Source organism: Anolis carolinensis, chromosome 3, assembly GCF_035594765.1.
Source record: "Anolis carolinensis isolate JA03-04 chromosome 3, rAnoCar3.1.pri, whole genome shotgun sequence".
NCBI classification, from domain to species: domain Eukaryota; kingdom Metazoa; phylum Chordata; class Lepidosauria; order Squamata; family Dactyloidae; genus Anolis; species Anolis carolinensis.
Genome location: NC_085843.1, coordinates 254598042 through 254616858, shown reverse-complemented (window position 1 = coordinate 254616858; position 18817 = coordinate 254598042).

The following is an 18817-nucleotide window of genomic DNA, read 5'->3' as shown; positions in this document are numbered from 1 at the left end:
ATGCAGCCATGTTAGAGGATTACAACAATATGCAATGGAAGAGCAAGCAGGAACTCTTTTTGTGTAACAGCAGTGACCACCACACTGCAAGGCATAGTAAAAGATAGTAAGATGAGTCCATGATGCCAATAAATTTACACTGGCCCCTGTTCTGGATTACCAGTGTCCCACAACTCTGTTGGGAACCATTATCCCCCTCTTAGATGCCCTCCCATTACTGTGCAAGGGTAAATGCTGTAAAATGGCAATGCTGCCTGCACAGTGCTCCCAATGGCGCAGCTATAACCGTGCTCCTCTCCTGGGAATTCAGTAGCTATTCAATAATGCAAAACTGAAATTGTCAGTTGGTTTACAATGTTGTTACAGGATGCGAGCCAGTATCTCCTAAAACTGGTTCTAGAATTTTCAAGTCCTCCAGAGATGAATTTGAGGCTGCAGTGGGAAAATGGGAATTCAGGTTTGCTGGAAAAGAGGACTTGTATGTAAAAGATGTGTGAACACATCTGAGAAGACATGCTAAGAATATGAGGTCCAATAAATTAATCATTTCTCTTGCTAACAAATTGTCCAGAACAGTGATTCCCAAATTCTAGTCCTTTACATGTTTTGGACTTCAGTACTCAGAAGCCTCAGCTCTCTTAGCAAATGATCAGGCATTCGGGGAGCAGCATTCCAAAGTACCTGGAAGACCAGAGTCTGAGAAACATTGGTCCAGAAGATGGAGAAATCAATGGGGTATCAGCTATTTGGAATCAATTCTAAGCAACAAAGAAGAGCTGACCAATAGAATACAAGTACAGGCAGTCCTGAGTTACAAAAATTTGACTTACAAACAACTTATAGTTATGACCGAGGGTGAGAACAGGAAATAAGAGAAATGTTAATCCTTCCTGATGCTATCCAAAGTTTATATTTATGGCTAGAATTACACTTTAAAAATTCAAGAACCTATCTTGTTTTGTAAGTTGGGGGCTGCCTGTAGTGAGACCCTTAAGTGAAAGTGACCACCTCCTCTTGGGATTTTGCATAGAGGAAAGGGACAAATGGATTCTGTATTTTAAGAAATCTGCTTTCAATCAGGAAATACTGAGTGAGAGATTCCCATGGTCTGAAATGCTCAAATGGAAAAAGTTAATGGTGGGTGGGAATATATTAAAGGCAAAATATTAAAGGAAGAGTTATAAGCAATTCCAATGAGAAGAGAAAGGGGAGAGCACATAAAAAAACAAGGATGGGTGTATAAAGAACTCTCAGGTAAGTAAAATGTGAGCTAGGTAGTACTGCTGGTGAGTGAATTTGTAATTGATTGACAGATCAAACCTTAGGAGCTCACCAATAATTCCTCTTTATCTTGGAGAGAAGTGAAGTCCCATGGGATTCTGTTCTGGGCCTGGTGTTGTTCAACACCTTTATACATTATTTGGATGATGTAATTAGGAATATTCTTGTTAAATTTGCAGATGATGCCAAAATTGGGAGAGGGAGATGGTATTTTCAAGCGTCAATAGAGAATTTAAATGAATGTATCATTCCTCCCTAGTAGTAGATAGAAACCACTATTACTTTATATCTGTTTCTCTGATCTGCAAGATGTTTAAATTATCTTTTTGTATCATTTTTCTGTTTCATTTTCTGTTTTCATGTTCCATATACAATAACATTCTTTCTCTGTAGAATACAGCTCCTGGAATCACACTGAAATGCATATAAGTCTGAAAATGCTTTTATCAGCACTGGTTCCAGACTTCAATTTTTGAATAAACATGACCATATGCTTTTCTTAATAATATTGGTCTTTCCCACACTAACAAGCATATTTACAAATGTACCTTCATGGATTACGCAAGTATTTATCCAAGACAGTATTTATTGGAATAATTGTATACTCGGAGATTGCTTTATTTATACTACTGTAAAACTCAGGGGCAGTCTGAATCATATCTCTGATTAAAGCAGCATCAGTGGTACACTAGAACCATCTGCTGGATATTGGAGGAAGCAACAAGGTGCCCTCTAGAGAAAGAGCTGTCTGAACATACATACTGAAAACAACATTTGGCTGAATGTCAATGAGAGGCAAAGAAGCAGTGCTTCGGTTGCCAATATCACCACCACAAATGCATGTCAAAATTGATAATTTATAGTAATTCTCAAGAAGATGTTAATATTCTTCAGAGTTTGTTATGCAACTTCCTTCTTTCCCTGCTACTGCTGGCAAGGACTGTTGTTTTCAGGAGGACCTAGTAGCATGCGCTGACAACCCGATGCTCATCAGAAATGTCACTTCACTTTCTGTAGTTTTACATCATCTTTAGCCGCCTCTGTCAAGGAGTGCTGGTGACTCTCCAAATTATAATTCTGCCTTGAGTCCCATTCCTGAGGAAAGGTGTCATAGAAATGAAATAAAGAAATATCAAATAGTGGATTTTGTTATGTCTTAAAAAAACTTTACTTAGAATCAAGGAGAAAGGTGGTGTTCCAATTTCAAAGTACTCATAACATCAGTAACAAGTGAACTGGAGGCTCCGTCTGAAGAATTAGTAATGCATCTTGTAACCAATTACTTCTGTATTAGTTTTCTACTAAACAGACCCAAACAGATCTGATTAACCATTGCAGTCCCCTTTCGCTTCAGTAGACCCCATTGTGATCTAAAAGCCCAAGAAGTCCCATAATAGTGATATAGTATGGGATAAACCTGTGCAAGTCAATCTGTGGTGAAAAGGTAATGTAAGTAAGTCATGATACACACTGCTATGAAATACCTTCAAAGGGGAATGCAATCATGTTTAATAAGTTAAGATATATAAGCTTCCTTCTTCAGATAAATGGCTGCAGGTATTAGCAAAGGAGATAGGGGGGGGGGCAGTGTTTGGAGATAAGAGTTTAAGATAAAAAATTACAAGATGAAACAATTCCATATAACTCAATAGGACACTTTTAGCATTAAAATAGCTTTCTCAAAGGCCATGATTGATGTAGCAGAGTTCTCTGCTCTCAAACAATACAATCTCATTGCAAGACTGATAGCCATGCTCAAAGCTTTCTATCTCACCTCTCCTGGTCTTAGTAAAGCCTGTTCTAATGCTTAAAATTACATTCCCCGCAACCTGTAGTTTCAGGACAAATTCTCTGTCTCTGTCCCTTTGCTAGAACATGATTCCCGTAATTTCTTTGGTTCCCTAGACTTCCACCAAGGACCTTGTGAGACATGCTGCCAAAATTATTGTGCATCATCACGTCCCACCAGCGGTCATGCAGGGAGTGTGGGGACCTGTCGCCTTAACGCTCCGTTCTGTCATGGCTTCCCCCTTTCTCATCACATGGGGGGGAGCCTTTTTTTGGGCAGCTTGACTCATTTTTCTTTATAGAAAGATGGAGAGCCTGTCATTGTCGTCACAATTTTTTCAGCAACAGCACTTCAGCCACAGAGTCACCCCAGAAGAAGTTGTCCGGGGTGTGATGGGAGCCATCAGGCTCTATGGCTGAAGACTAAAAATACCATGGTGCTGCAGAAAAAGGGTACATGTGAAGAGGTCCTATGCCTTTTATTTCTGCCATTTTTCTAATGGCATGTGTATGTCTTGAATTCCCTTTCTCCTTGATAACCTGACATTCCTAATTCATTTCTGACTATCATTTACTCCTTTCCACCACACAGCTTCATTCTCAAGGGTAAAACCTGGTTCCTATTCCACTTCTGCACATTCCTCTCTTCTACTCAATAGGTTCCTTTGTGCATTTAGTGGGAAATGTGTAGAATTATTGTTGGTTCATCAGATTTTTCATTACAAAGGATATAGTTTGATAGTATATAATTTCATTGTTATAATAAAGTATAGTTAATTTAGTTCCTTCCTGTTTACATAAGACTCAGAAATCTGAGAAAAGGCAGGATACAAATGTCATAAATAAATAAATCCCTGATTTCTGCTGTTTATTAACCAAGAAATTTCATTTAAGAACAGGATTGCAAGCCCAGAAACTCCATAGCTACATTTCTTTGCATCAGCAATCTATGTGCAGTATAGATTTTGAATGTTTAATGTGAATAACTATAGGACTACAGATAAGACCATGCTGAATGAAGTGCAGATGTCCTTGATGCCTGTCTGCCTAGCACAACAGCAGCACTATGTCATTGGCCATCCATTTATGATAAAAAAGGGGCCTTTGGGATGGTATTTACGACCACAGCCTCTGAAATCCCACAGGAAGCTTCTTGGCAAGCTATGGCTCCAGGCATTCATGTCTGCCCAAAAACAGGAGAGTAACGGAGGGGGCACACAGACAAGCATTGACTTTAGATTATTCTAGTCCCCATCGACATGCCACAAGGAAGACTGGCATCTATTGTTTCAGCTGAATTCCTTCTTTCGTTGTGACATCTTTGTAAAAATGTCTTCCTTCATGCTACACATGCTATAGCTGTGTGTAAAGGTTAAAAAAAAGTGGAAAAGACCATAAAGTAGTAAATACCTTGAGCTGTGGGAATTTTTTAATTTCTCTTAGCAATACATGAATATGACTACTTGCATTTTTATTATGAATACATAGAGATGCTTTCATTGGATTACATTGCAATGTATATGTTCAGTTTTCAATGAACCTGTGTCTAAAGTTTTTGAAAAAATAATGTTATCATACAGACAGGAAAATTTCAGGAGAGATGTTTGCCAATCTAGACATATATAAATGTAATGTGCGGTTTTACTATGGAGTAAACAACAAAACCACTGAACCAAATCACACCCAATTTGGCCACAAAAGACAGTCATCCAATCTATGTCTTTCAAACAAAAAACAGAAAAATAAAGCCCAAATTAGAGGATGAGAAAGAGTCATTTTCCCCCTTTAGAAATAGCTCAGAAAGGTAGGCCCCGCCCACTTCGTATCCTAACAGTTCCCTCAGCCAAAATGGCGCCTGGGCACAAGCAGAGTTCACTTAGGCCTCGCCCACTCTGCCTATAAAATACAGATTATCTGATTTGAACTGGATTATATGGCAGTGTAGACTCAAGTCCCTCTCACACAGCTATATAACACAGAATGCCAAGGCACATAATCCACAGTATCTGCTTTGAAATGGATTACCTTGAGTCCACACTGCCATATAACCCAGTTCTGTGTGGATTTTATACAGCTGTGTAGAAGGGACCTCATATAATTCAGTTCTAAGCAGATAATAGAAGATTATAAATATAATATATAATTACTGTGGTATAATACAGAACAATATAATATCTAAAATCTGGACAGTAAATGAAGAACAACACTGAAATTCTAGACAGGGTAAAAACAGGGCCAGCTAACACCTCCCAACAAAGGATTCCCCCAGGCAGGAAGTATCCAGGCTTTGAAGCTACAAGGCCATTAAATGCTAATCAAGGTGACTAATTGTACCAAACAAGGATTCCCCTAGCTATAACACAGCCAGGCATTGAAGCTGCAAGGCTATTCAGTGCAATTCAGCCAGACCAACAAAGGATTAACCTTGGTAGAAGGCGACCAGGCTTTGAAGCAGTGATACTACTCTGTACTATTGAAGCTGACCAACCAAAGATTCCCCTAGGTAGCAAGCAGCCAGGCTTTGAAGTAGTGAGGCTATTCATTGCAATTCTAGCAGCCCAAAAAAAACCATTCCCCTAGAACGCAAGTACCCAGCCTTCCAAGCAGCAAGCCTATTCCGTTGCATTCCAGCTCACCAAACAAGGATTCCCAAAAGAAGACAACAGCCAAGCTTTGAGGCTGCAAGGCTATTCACTGCTATTCCACCTGGCCAACAAATGATGCCCATAAGCCAAAGCAACGTGTGGCCGGGCACAGCTAGTATACACTAAAACAAACTATTCAATCATGAACCATAAAATGTTGCAGTGATCCAGGGGACATTTACCCGATGACCTTTCTGGTTATTTCCATTGGCTTTCTCACCATTTCAGCCTACCAAACAAAATTCTGATTAACTGCAATACGTATAATTGCCGATATTTTAGATTAAGATTTAATTATATTTGGCATTCCATTTCATTTCAAAGAGTTCTGAATCTGCTCTCAAATACAAAATTCCAGTAGAATGTGGATACCTAACATTGTCACATACCACTCCATCTACCACAGACCTTTCTGTTTCTTCTAAGAGCTAGCTGAGCAGTGTCTTTTTGTCATCTCCTCTGACATTGTGAACAGTCAAAGGTTAATAGATCATTTGCCAGCTGACTGCATCACTAGTTTTCCCAGTTTCACCTTGCAGGCTTTTAACTGTGGAATCGTAGCACCTGGTAGAGTGGTCCCTGGTCAAAGTGGGTCCTTATCAAGTGGGCCCTCATAAAAAAAGGTTAGGAGCTACTGAACTATACCCTCTTCTAACTGTGGCCTTACTAGAACATTAATCCATGTAGCAATTGTACCTCTATCCAGGAAAGATTGGATAATTTTTGCTGCTGGTGGGGAAGCAGCTCAAGCTGGTTAAAGATGCTTAAAGCAACTGTGTACTGATAATGTTGTATCAAGAGCCATATTGCTCTCTGAAGTGGTGCTCAGAAGCACCAAACAGAAGTCACTGATTGCTAGTGTTTGCTTGTATTTAATTTATATCATGCTTTTCTGATAAAATAGGATTTGGAGCAATGTGTCTATACTGTTGGGATTCAATTTCAGTCTACTGACCTTCATCCAAATAGACTTCCTCTGGACACTTTAATCTACTTTATTATATTTTACCACATTCTGGTTTTATAGTGTTGTAATTCACCCTGAGAAATGATATAGCATTAGAAGAATGCAGTAGATTTTTTTTAAAGAAGGCAATATTGTGTTAACTGGAAACATGCTATATCATATATTTACAGACTAAATAATTTAAACTCTAGACAAAAATAATCTCAGAAACAAACACAATCCCTTTAGAAGTTAAGAGGAGTAGTTATATGTCTTTTAAAAATGTTTCAGAATTCATACCAGAAACTAATTTCTTCATTTTTTTCAAAAAGAACCCCTGTTTTAATGAAAGATCAAAAGCAAAAGAAACCTCCCCCTGCCTATCAAATAAGAGAGAAAAAATATTTTACTTGCAACCATAAGAAAGTAGAACTGAATTTCAAGGACAAACAAGTAAAAATAAAATTATCTTCCTTGATCTAAGCCTGAAGGTGCAAGAGAAAAGAACAAACCAGGAACATCAAAGGCATTTCTGCAGATCATGAAATCCCAGCCTATCTAGCAAAGCTGTGCATCTTTCATAATAATGAATCAAAAGACCCTGAAATGCTGACTTCGTAAAATACCTTTAAAAAATCAAGTTTGTATAAATGGTTTGATACTCAGACAATATTCTGGAGTCCAAAAGAAAAAAAAGCATTTTGAAGAGTAAGGAAAACTTATCACCAAAATGCTGATGTGACAGTACAGTTAACTAGCACATATGCAATGCAATATGATAATAAAACTGGAGCTGCTAAGATTCTCTCCCTTCCTCTTATACTTGTAAAGTTGTTTTCAGAAGGTATTACTGCCCAACCTCTTCTTAAACCCATGGGAACTCACAAATGTCCATTTTGTCTGTCATCCTCTTCAAAGTTTATATAAAACTTCTAGGTAGGACTATCTGAGAATACTATAAAGTCAGAATGTGGTAAAATATAACAAAGTGGATCAAAGTGTTCAGACGAAAGACAGATGCCAGCTTGAAGGAAACCTGTGTGTACATACTAGGCCTGTACGATCAATGAAAAAAATTATTTCAATACTCTACAAAATTAGGAGTGTGGGGATCGTTTGAAAAGTATTTCTGAAATTTGATGGAGGCGTATCAAAGCTATGATAAGTTAACTACTTTTTTGTTACTTTTTGTTAAGTTATTTTGTTAATGGGGAAACTCCAGGGTCTCCTTTCTCCCTGATTGTTAGAGCTATTGACATGAAACTTGCTACACCTATAGAACATATTTACTACTGTTAGCCCAGTTTCAGAATGTTTCACTCATCCACAGATTTTTGGGGGGTTTTCAAAGTTTTTACAAACAATTTAAAAAAAACCTACAAGAGGTATCTTCTTGAATTTTTATACAATGACAAAAGATAACGGGATCATTCCTCCCAAGTTTCAGAAAGATACATACATCTACTGATTTTTGAGCTTTTAAAAAAAGTTTTGACAAAAATGTTTTAAAGCCACAATAGCTATCTCATTGTGGATGTCTCTTTCTATATGATACACAACACACCATATTAACCCATAAAACTTCAATTTAGGGATTTCCTCCCAGTCCAGCACAGATTTACTTACTAGTATTGAAGTATCAGTTAGTCCTCTTTGCAGATTCAATAATTTATTGGAACTCTGGCTGCTGCTAGGAGGGACAAATCTCTCCCCTATTCTCACTGGGGCTTTCTGATGCTGAACAGAATTCTGGGAAACGTACTTTAGCACAGGGCCTTTTGAATTCTCTGCCATAGGGTTCCTCATCTTCCCAAACTACATTTCCCAGAATTCTGTGCTCCCTCAGTCTCTTTCCCAGTTCACTCAGGTACTTTCCTCATGGCAGCCTGTCTCTTCTTAATTTAAAGAGAAATGGGGCCTCTTCGGCTTCGCCTCACTTGCTTGAGTTAAAAATGAAACTGATTTTGGAAGGCTTCCAAGGATTACAGAATTTAATAAAAAACGTTGTGTGAGTGTTTTGATTCTCAAATTTCTGTGTGGGCACCCCCTGTATTTCTTAATATCTATTCATATATACAAATCTTACAAATTAGATACAACAAACAATTTAAAAATGAAGTTTTTCACACCTCTATTACATACATCACTACATTCATCTTTTTATATCTGAAGCATGGTAACATAGGAAATGAGGCAAGTTTGGTTTAATTTTGCAGCTCCTGAAAGCAAGACCCAGAGCAGCAATTCAAATTAGAAGAAAAAATGTTCTGACTAAACTGATGCTAACGTCTGCATGACAATGTACTAGACTACACTGGACTATAGGCTTATAAACTGGTTGGATAGCCATCTGTCCAGGAGTTATGAATTCCTGTATTGGGACTTAGTGAATTAAATGGCACTTGCACAGATCTTCAAATGTTAGAGTTCTACATTTCTGTGCTATGATCCTATAATCAACAATACAGAAACTAAAATTAGAAATTAGATCCAGCTCAATAAAACTGATATGATGGTCTTTCTTCCAATGGCAACCTATCAGATTTGCATTTTGTTATCTTTACAAAATGCTGATCAGGGAAAAGCTACAAGTATATTTGCACTTGTGCTTGGTGGAAGGAGAAAGATGAAACTACTGCCCTCTTGTCTCTGTGCTTACAAGAGTTTTATGCCACTACTAAAGGAGTTTTATGCTCAGATTATTTCTGTTAGCAGGAACATTTCCAATGGCTTTCAGCTCATAGAGATCTCTGAGAGTGGAAGCTTTTGCAGGAGCAGAACTCATGCTGACCCACTGTTTGAGCTTCTCTTCATCCATAGATGGAGACCTCTGCCGAATTCTAACACCCCTTCCCATCAGGCAACAGGCAAGGGGGTGAAGTTTACCGTTTATGAACATAATAAGAGGCATACCAGATTAGACCAAAGATCTGTCTAGATCTTTAAAGGAGGTCCAAGGTGCTGAGTCATATCCTTAAGTAATTCCAGAACCTTGGATAGCCCTTTTAAAACCAGCGTTCATCAAACTAAGATTCATCAAACTACTGACTTGTGAGTGTCCAGCCACCACAGCTCCAATGCATCAATAGTCCAAACAGTTTCACAGTAATTCCATGACTATTTGGACTACTGGGGCAATCACTTGCTACTGGTCATGACAGACATATATTAATTTGGAGACCACTCATGTCTGAGAGATCCTCTGTATAGTATTCTTTGTATATAACAAACTCGCCAGCCAGCAGAGTCATGTAGTAAAGGCTACTATTAAGGCTTTGGCTGCACAAGCATTATATCCCATACCATGAGTAGTTTAAATATATTGCAGGTATAACAACCAGAGAGTGTGGCTTAAAGGCACAATATACCACATTAGGTCAATGGAGTGGGGAATCCATCTGGTGGGCTACAGTGAGAATGCCTAAATGGTCTTAAGGCACCAGATCCTGGTTGTTACTTGGATGAAACATCACCAACAAATGCCAGGTATCATAGGCTATATTTCAGGGGAAGGAACTGGCACAACTACCTCTTAGTACTCCATGCCTGAGAAAACCCTGTGAAATGCATGTGTTCACTATAAGTCAAGAAGTAGCTTGAAGACACACATACGTACTGTAAGATTAATGCATAGATACATTACATGATTATAAAGATAATTCCAAAGGGAATCAAATTACTTTATGCGAGTAGGACAAACTGGCCCTCCTTTATATAGGAGTTGTAAGCAAATAAGCATTCATCCAAATAAGAGCCCACAATCCTGTCCTCCAGATGAACATCTGTTATTTTTACTCTCTTACACACAATAACATCAACAAAAAGCTCACTAATGGCATGGGAACTTCAGCATTTGCTTAAATCTCCTATTGTTATAAATGGGAAGTTAAGTGGCTTGGGGAATACATTACTATGGTTACCATGAGCCACAATAGCAGTTATGACTTCTCTGTAGTGGGACCACAAATTAAAAATTGCAACATCTCTTTCAATTTTTATTGTGATTCATATTTGAGAGAAAAAGAAGATACACTTCAAGAGCTTCAATAAAATGTAAAATAAAGGCACAGTACAATAGTCTATGTAGCTCGGCTCTTCAAAATCTGCATAATAGTCAAGTGACCTATATTATTTTAAAACAAAAAGAGAGGAATTATTTGCACAGGGAAATACATTTGGAAACGTGCTGTTGAAGAGAGAATTAGGCATGAGCTAATTTGTCATTTTTTTCCTCTTCCACATTTAAGTTTTACAATTGGGAATACATTCTGCTTTAAAAAAATGAAACAGAATTATAAGATTAAATAAATGTATATGCTACTGTGTCTAAAATATTTGAAAATGGTGCTTCATAGCCATTCAGAGACAGAATGTTGCTAACAAGATGTTGAATGGTTTATATTCCATCTACCTTTCTGTAAGAAGTTCTTTCCATTCATAAATAGGATAGAGATCCAACTTAGCTGAGGGTAGGTCAAGGAGGCCCACTAACTCGACTTAAATCCACACTAGATCCCTTTAGTTACATGTTACAAGGCACATAAAGTTAATTCAGATAACGTTTAAATAAAAGTTGCCCATAGTTAAATCCACACTGTTGTCAGGTATCTTATTTCGGTGGTGCAGTGACAAAAACTTTTTCAAGCTAAAAACCAGCACTTTCCAGTACTTCCATGTTTTGTTTGGCTTATTATCATCATCTTGCAAAATCTTCCCCATCCTCAAAAGAATAACTATTTTAATTATAATAATGCTAACAATAATCACCAGGTGTTTGATGGTTAGAGATTATACTGATGATAATTGAGGGGGCAATAGAGCCTTATTGATTTTCATGGGACTTACTTTTTTAATGGAGCCCCCAATGGCACAGTAGGTTAAACCGCTGGGCTCCTGAACTTGCTGACCAAAAGGTCGGTGGTTCGAATCTGAGGAGCAAGGTGAGCGCCTGCTGATAGCCCTAGCTTCTGCCAACCCAGCAGTTCGAAAACATGTAAATGTAAGTAGATCAATAGCTCTGGCAGGAAGGTAATGGTGCTCCATGCAGTCATGCCGGCCACATGACTTTGAAGGTGTCTACGGACAATGCCGGCTCTTCGGCTTAGAAATGGAAATGAACACCAACCCCAGAGTCAGACATGATTTAATGTCAGGGGGAAACTTTACCTACTTTTTTAATGCTTAGAATCTGACATATCTTAAGTATACTTTTCAGGGTTTCTTTGGAGGGAAAGGAGAAAGCAATGTGATAACTGTAACCAAGGCCCCATCAATTGCAGTTTCATAATGCAATTGAACTGCACTGAAGTGCATTATATGAGACTACACTGCCATATAATACAGTGCAGATGGGGCTTGAGAGAAGTTGTAGTAGAAAAGAATAAAAGAAAGAGGAATGTGAAGGGAGGGAGAAGATGAATGAAACCAGGAGATTTAGAAGGAAATTGACAGAAGGGGATTAAATGGGATTAAACAAGAGAAGTATGATTTAAAGATGGAAGGAGAAGGCAGGTGGGAGAAGACTGGCTGCAAATCTGTTTCTGAACACAAGTCAAAGTGCTGGTTATTATGTAAAGTTTTATGTTGCTTACATCTGAGCTATCTGACAGACTATATCCCCCATATGAGTTTTCCCAGACCCTAAAATGGGCAGCACAGCCCTCTCTTTCATCCCCACCTCCTTCAAAAGTATCTTGGGTGAAATCCCAAGATAGGACCTTTTTGCTGTTTGCCCCTCGAATTTGGATCTCTCTCCCTAGGAATTGCCTCTTTGTTTGTTCTTCCATCAGCAGCCAAAGGCATATTTATTCAGACAGGCTTTGAGAACCAAAGGCTTTTAACAGCTGTAAGAGGATACTGTTATTGCATTAAATTTTAATGGATAATTAGATGAAAACATTCAACAGCAATCAACCTTATGAATGGAGTTGAAGATTGATAGAAAGATTTACCATACTATAGCATTAATCACTAGGTCCATATTTTTTCTGTTTCCACACATGTTATGCTTTTACTTCTATTGCTGATGGAGAGAAGGTCAGGAATGCAGCAGTGGATTTCACCTATCTTTTGCTCAGCATAGCAGGATCTTAGAACCCCCCATAGTTCTGCCTACATTTACTTCATGTACTTGTTCATGTAGCTGTGAACAGTTTCATTTACTGTACTTCTGAAATTCGCAGGCATTCATAAAGGAATAAGGATAAGTGATGTTAAGCCCTGAGGAACAAAATCTGGGAAATGGAAAGAATGTTGAATTTTTAATAAGGAAAGCTATTTAATGGTGGCAGTTGTGTAGTGTCCCCAGATAACAGAAGCAGGTGGCAAATGGCTATTAGAAGAGCAGTTCTATCTGAATGAGTTCAGCCTTCTTGTTCGAAGCATTGAATTGCTCTTGCAAAATTGTTATGTAAAATTTTCCTGCACTATAGATGCAGAATTCATACATATGCTTTCATGGTGATTTATTGCCAATGCTGAATACTCATTGCATCAACCTAAATATACAGAGGGTGAGGGGCAATTGTATATTGGGTTTCACCAGCTTTCAAGTACTGAAGTCTTTTCCATATAATCAATTTTAGTGTAATACATGTGTATTTGTTATTCTGTTGTTATATATGATTCACAGTAACCCACAAATCTTCCTGTAAAGTTTGCCTTCTGTTTTTTTGAATATTATACCAAACTCTGCAAGAGCAAAGGGAAAAAAATCCCTCACATAGTGCATTTATTAATAATACTATGATACACATACTATAGTTGTTAAATAAATTTTATTGATTAGCCCTTAGGCCATATCACCATACTGAACCAAACAACCAAGCTTAATACAACTTAATAAAATTCTAGGTAGTAAGTTAAATAAGACAATTATAATAATATAGTAAATAAATGTGATAGACTGAAAATATACATAGTATTTCCCATAGTAGTAGTAGTAGTAGTAGTAGTAGTAGTAGTTGTTGTTGTTGTTGTTTCAATCCATCATCCTCTCAACATTGGGAGTCAAGACAGCTTACAGTTTAAAAGAGCAATACAATTAGTTAAGGACATACAAAAAATGAACATTAAAAGAGAATGATTTCAAATCATCAAATGAAATCAAATGATCAAAAATCAAAATCAATTAATCAAATGAAATGCAATCAAAGAGATTCAAAAGCCATTAAAACTGTTCAGTTTAAAATGATATGGCACCTCCTAGCCTATTTATTTAGAACCCTCTGTTCTGAAAGCCTGTTGGAATTAAAAGGTTTTTGCCACCCAGTGGAAAGACAACAGGTAAAGGACTTCCATAGTTTAGCAGCAAACACTAATAGCAGCAAGCATTGAGGTCTTCTCTGACATTCCCACCAACCAGGTGGTGGGACTGAGAAAAGGGCCTCTCTTAAGGATCTCAAGACCTGATCAGGTATATACAAGGAGGTACAGACTGCCAGATGGCCTGGACTGAGCCATATAGGGCTTTATAGGTCATAACCAACACTTGAATTGCGTCTAGAATCAAACTGGGAGCCCGTGGAGCAGTTTTAACAGGGATGTAGTATGGTCCAGTTAACAACCTCTCTGCATCTCTTTGGACCAGCTGTAGTAGTAACTGGACCTGTTACATTCCATCTCCAAGGTAATTTATGTATGTATATGCAAATATGGATATTCTCGTATAAACAATGGACCAAAATCCAAAACACTTCTGGTACTAAGCATTTTGATTAAGGGATACTCAACTTGTACTTGTTACTTATTAATTTATTATTAATTACACCTATGCCTAGTCTTCTTGATCAGTGTGACTCATTATTTAAAGAGGAATACATAAATAAGTTACATTTACATTAATCTTTCATTATTATTAAATTTTAAAATGCATTTAAAATACAAAATGGACAAAGATTTCTCCTTGCAGTTTTTTATGAGTAAGAAGTACATGGGACTTGTAAGACCAAAAACATGTTTCCCTTGTTATCCACACAAGTAGTAATACTATCTGATGTATCAATGTGTATGCAACTGATGGCACTGATCAGAAATTTCAGGCGGTTGTGGAAGAACTGTTTATCTTCTCCTTCTAATTCTTGAGGCTAAGATGGCACCTTATACCAATGGATAAGGTCCATCTAGCGCAGTGGTTCTCAACCTTCTTAATGCAGCAACCCCTTGATACAGTTCCTCATGTTGTGGTTACCCATAACCATAAAGTTATTTTTGTTGCTATTTCCTAACTGTAATTTTGCTACTGTCATGAATCGTAATGTTAATACCTGATACGCAGGATATATTTTCATTCACTGGACCAAATTTGGCACAAATACCCGATATGTCCAAATTTGAATACTGGTGGGGTTGAGGGGGATTGATTTTGTCATTTGGGAGTTGTAGTTGCTGGGATTTATAGTTCACCTACAATCAAAGAGCATTCTGAACTCCACCAACCCTTGGCACACAAAACTCCCATGACCAACAGAAAATACTGGAAGGGTTTGGTGGGCATTGACCTTGAGGTTTGGAGTTGTAGTTCACCTAGATCCAGAGAGCTCAAATAATCATGAATCTTGATCAAACTAGGCAAAAGTACTCAATATGCCCAAATGTGAATGTGTTTTCTGATGGTCTTTGGCAACCCCTCTGACACCCCCTCGTGACACCCCCCCCCCCGAGGTCCCGATCCCCAGGTTGAGAAACACTGATCTAGTGCCTTATTTGCTATACCGAATTGTATCAGTTCTCCAGAATTTGAGACAGACCCAGTCCCAGCTGAAAATGGTAGAACTTGTTGTCATTTTCTTGCATCTCTTCGCTTATAGCTGATATGCGTAATTGCCAAATATATGAAATATATGAAATCCAGTGTTCAACATCACTGGTGACAAGCTGATCCCCTACTTCTGTGTCCACTTTTGACAACTTCTCTGTGTAATCCCAGTGTTCATCCTCCCTAATTAACAAAATAACACTTCAAAGCCAGCCTATTCCCTCTTTTTCATCACTCCAGCATTTTCATAGATTAGAGTTTTCTATCTTGTATTGCTTGTTACTCAATTGGCTCTGCACCAGAGCTCGAAGGATTAAGCCACTTAAGAAAAAGCACAATTAAGCACCTTTTTAAAAATTGTATGTGAAAAGCCAAAGAAACCCTAAAATCTCCAGTCACTAGTCTGAAGAAAATGAAACCACACTGGAAGAAATGAAGAGTTGTTGACTGAAAACTTTCTTTTCATCAGTATAATGAAGTGCAGAAGACTCTTTGGAAGATTAAAATAGAAAATTTTAACACAAAGCACGCTATCATTTTAATACCTCAGCTCTCCCTGCCTTTCGAATTCATTGCCTCCGCTCCTTTCGTCTAGAATGTCTTGAACAGTCCAAAGAGAAACAGTCTTAATGGGCTTCACTTGTGGAAAAGATCTTAGAGGAAAACTAGTTTCAGTACTTGAAAGGATGTATTCAGAAAGCAAAAGAACAGAAATAAAATATGCTCTCTTCATATTTAAATGTGCTATGGAACTTCAGTCACAATAGCTACTAAAAACACTATCTGGAGATTTGAGAAAGCTAATTAAAATCTACTTTAAAAACAGTTAAATTATACACATTTTAAAAAAGAACTGACACTGGAGGAAAATGCTAGTTTAAAGCAGGTGTTGGCAACCTGTGGCTCCCCAGATTTTGTCTATTATAATGCCCACTAGGCCTCGTGAGCATCACTATTGTGAAGAATGATTTGGGGGGGGGGGGGGGCTAACAATGTTTGGAAAGCCACAGGTTCTTGACCCTAGGTTCAAAACAGTAGAAATAAGCACTTCAAGGAATAATTCATCAGACTGGGAATTAGATAGAGGCAAGGGTGGCTGCTTGCACACTGCCTGATAGAAGAAATGTATCACCCAGAGCAAAAGAGGACATGGGAGAAAGATTATGTCTGCTGATTTTATATGTATGCTTTTAAAAGATTGTAATAAAATAAAAAGACACCTCTAATACAAGTAGGTAAAATGTATCTTAGTAACCTGTGAAGCTCAATATTCTATCCAGGGAATAGCTGCTGGCAAGCAGTTTCAAGCCACCCTTTGTATATTCTTGATTTTTATATTGGACTTGGATGTGACAGCCCCTTGCAATGGTCAATGCTTTCAATCAGATGACTTATCCCCCTTGACTGTCTATAAAATAAATGGCTGTAAGAGGATCAATGCTCATCCTAGAGTAGAAAAAGGGAGAAATCCCCTTGCTTTTTTGCCATCTCACTTTCTACCATGAATCATGGAGGCAAAAGAGGACACCATGGACAGATGGTACTATATCCTCACATCCTGAAAACTCACAGGATATGATAATGGCATTCCCATATTTATCCAGCAGTTTCTTATATTGAACATTTTCATCTCTCAATTGTTATCACATATAATTTCTGAGTTACATGGCTGAGCATATTCACGAGGAACATGAAGAAAGTGCACATGAACAAGTTTTGCCCATGCCTGGTGTTGAAGCAAGCCAGATATTATTTTCCTTTTCACTGCTGGCTAAGACGGTAGTTCCCACCCCCTCCAGCAGCTTTGAGATACATTATCTAATCAAAGAAAATATAGCTGTAGAAAAGAGTGGGTCTCCCCTTTCTTCAGTGCTATGGCAAATCATACTGGCCTGGAGCATTTACTTGCTAAAATATAAAAAGACTGGATAACACGTCATCAAGAGCAATACTGAGAGGGGAAAATGAATGAGCCCAAACAATTTTTTGTCTTCTATCTGAAACATACAAGTGGAGAATTGCTTTTGTCCCTGCTAGAACAATTATCTTTATATGTTGCCATAATATATAAAATTTCAAAGCTGGGGGTTGAGTTTCAGCCTGATACATGAGTACTGTATATGCTGCTGCTCAGTCGCATAGTCATTTCCGACTCTTCGTGACCTCATGGACCAGTCCACGCCAGAGCTCCCTGTCGGCCGTCGCCGCCCCCAGTTCCTTCAAGGTCAAGCCAGTCACTTCAAGGATACCGTCCATCCATCTCGCCCTTAGTCGACCTCTCTTCCTTTTTCCTTCCATTTTCCCCGCATCATGATCTTTTCCAAGCTTTCCTGTCTCCTCATGATGTGGCCAAAATTCTTCAACTTTGCCTCTAATATCCTTCCCTCCAGTGAGCAGCCGGGCATTATTTCCTGGAGGATGGACTGGTTGGATCTTCTTGCGGTCCAAGACACTCTCAGGATTTTCCTCCAGCACCAGAGTTCAAAAGCGTCTATCTTCCTTCACTCATGAGTATACAGGGCAAATGATTATTCGTAATGGTGTCTATGATACCTACAGCCTTTTACAGGAACTAAAAATCAATTTGGATCCATCTACACTGAATTTTTAATGCAGTTCAAGTCTAGCTTCAAACTGTGGTGACCAGACAACAAACATCTACAAAAGTAGGCAAATGCACACCAGTGCTCTCTGATTTGTGTAATCATCATCCATGCCTCAAAACAGTTCCAGGATTTCCTATATAATTATCTATACAATGAAACCCCTTTCTTCAATACCGGTTTTATATTTCATTGAACGATCTCTCTAGATGTGCCAAAGAGAGTGAGGGTTCTCTCACTTTTTGACAGTAGTCTGGAAGAAGCTAGTACTGAAGAAATCCATTTTTTTATCTGATGTTATTATGGAGCTAGGCTGAAGGGAAAATGCATCTCGCCCATTATTTATTTATTTCACATATTTGTATCCTGCCCTTCTCACCCTGGAAGGCGACTCAGGGCAGCCTTATTTATTTATTATTTATTTACAGCATTTATATTCCGCCCTTCTCACCCCGAAGGGGACTCAGGGCGGATCACATTGCACATATAGGCAAACATTCAGTGCCTTTTAACATAGAACAAAGACAAACAAACATAGGCTCCGAGCGGGGCTCGAACTCATGACCTCCTGGTCAGAGTGATTCATTGCAGTTAATTGCAGCAGCTGGCTTGCTCTCCCGCCTGCGCCACAGCCTTACAGCAGGCAGCAATTCGATTTCATTAGGGAGGGAGTTCCATAGACGAGGGGCCACCACTGAGAAGGTTGGGTCTCTTGTCCCCACCAATTGCGTTTGTGAAGGTGGTAGAATCTCAAGGAGATACGTTTGGACAGATAAGCTGGGCCGGAACCATTTAGGGC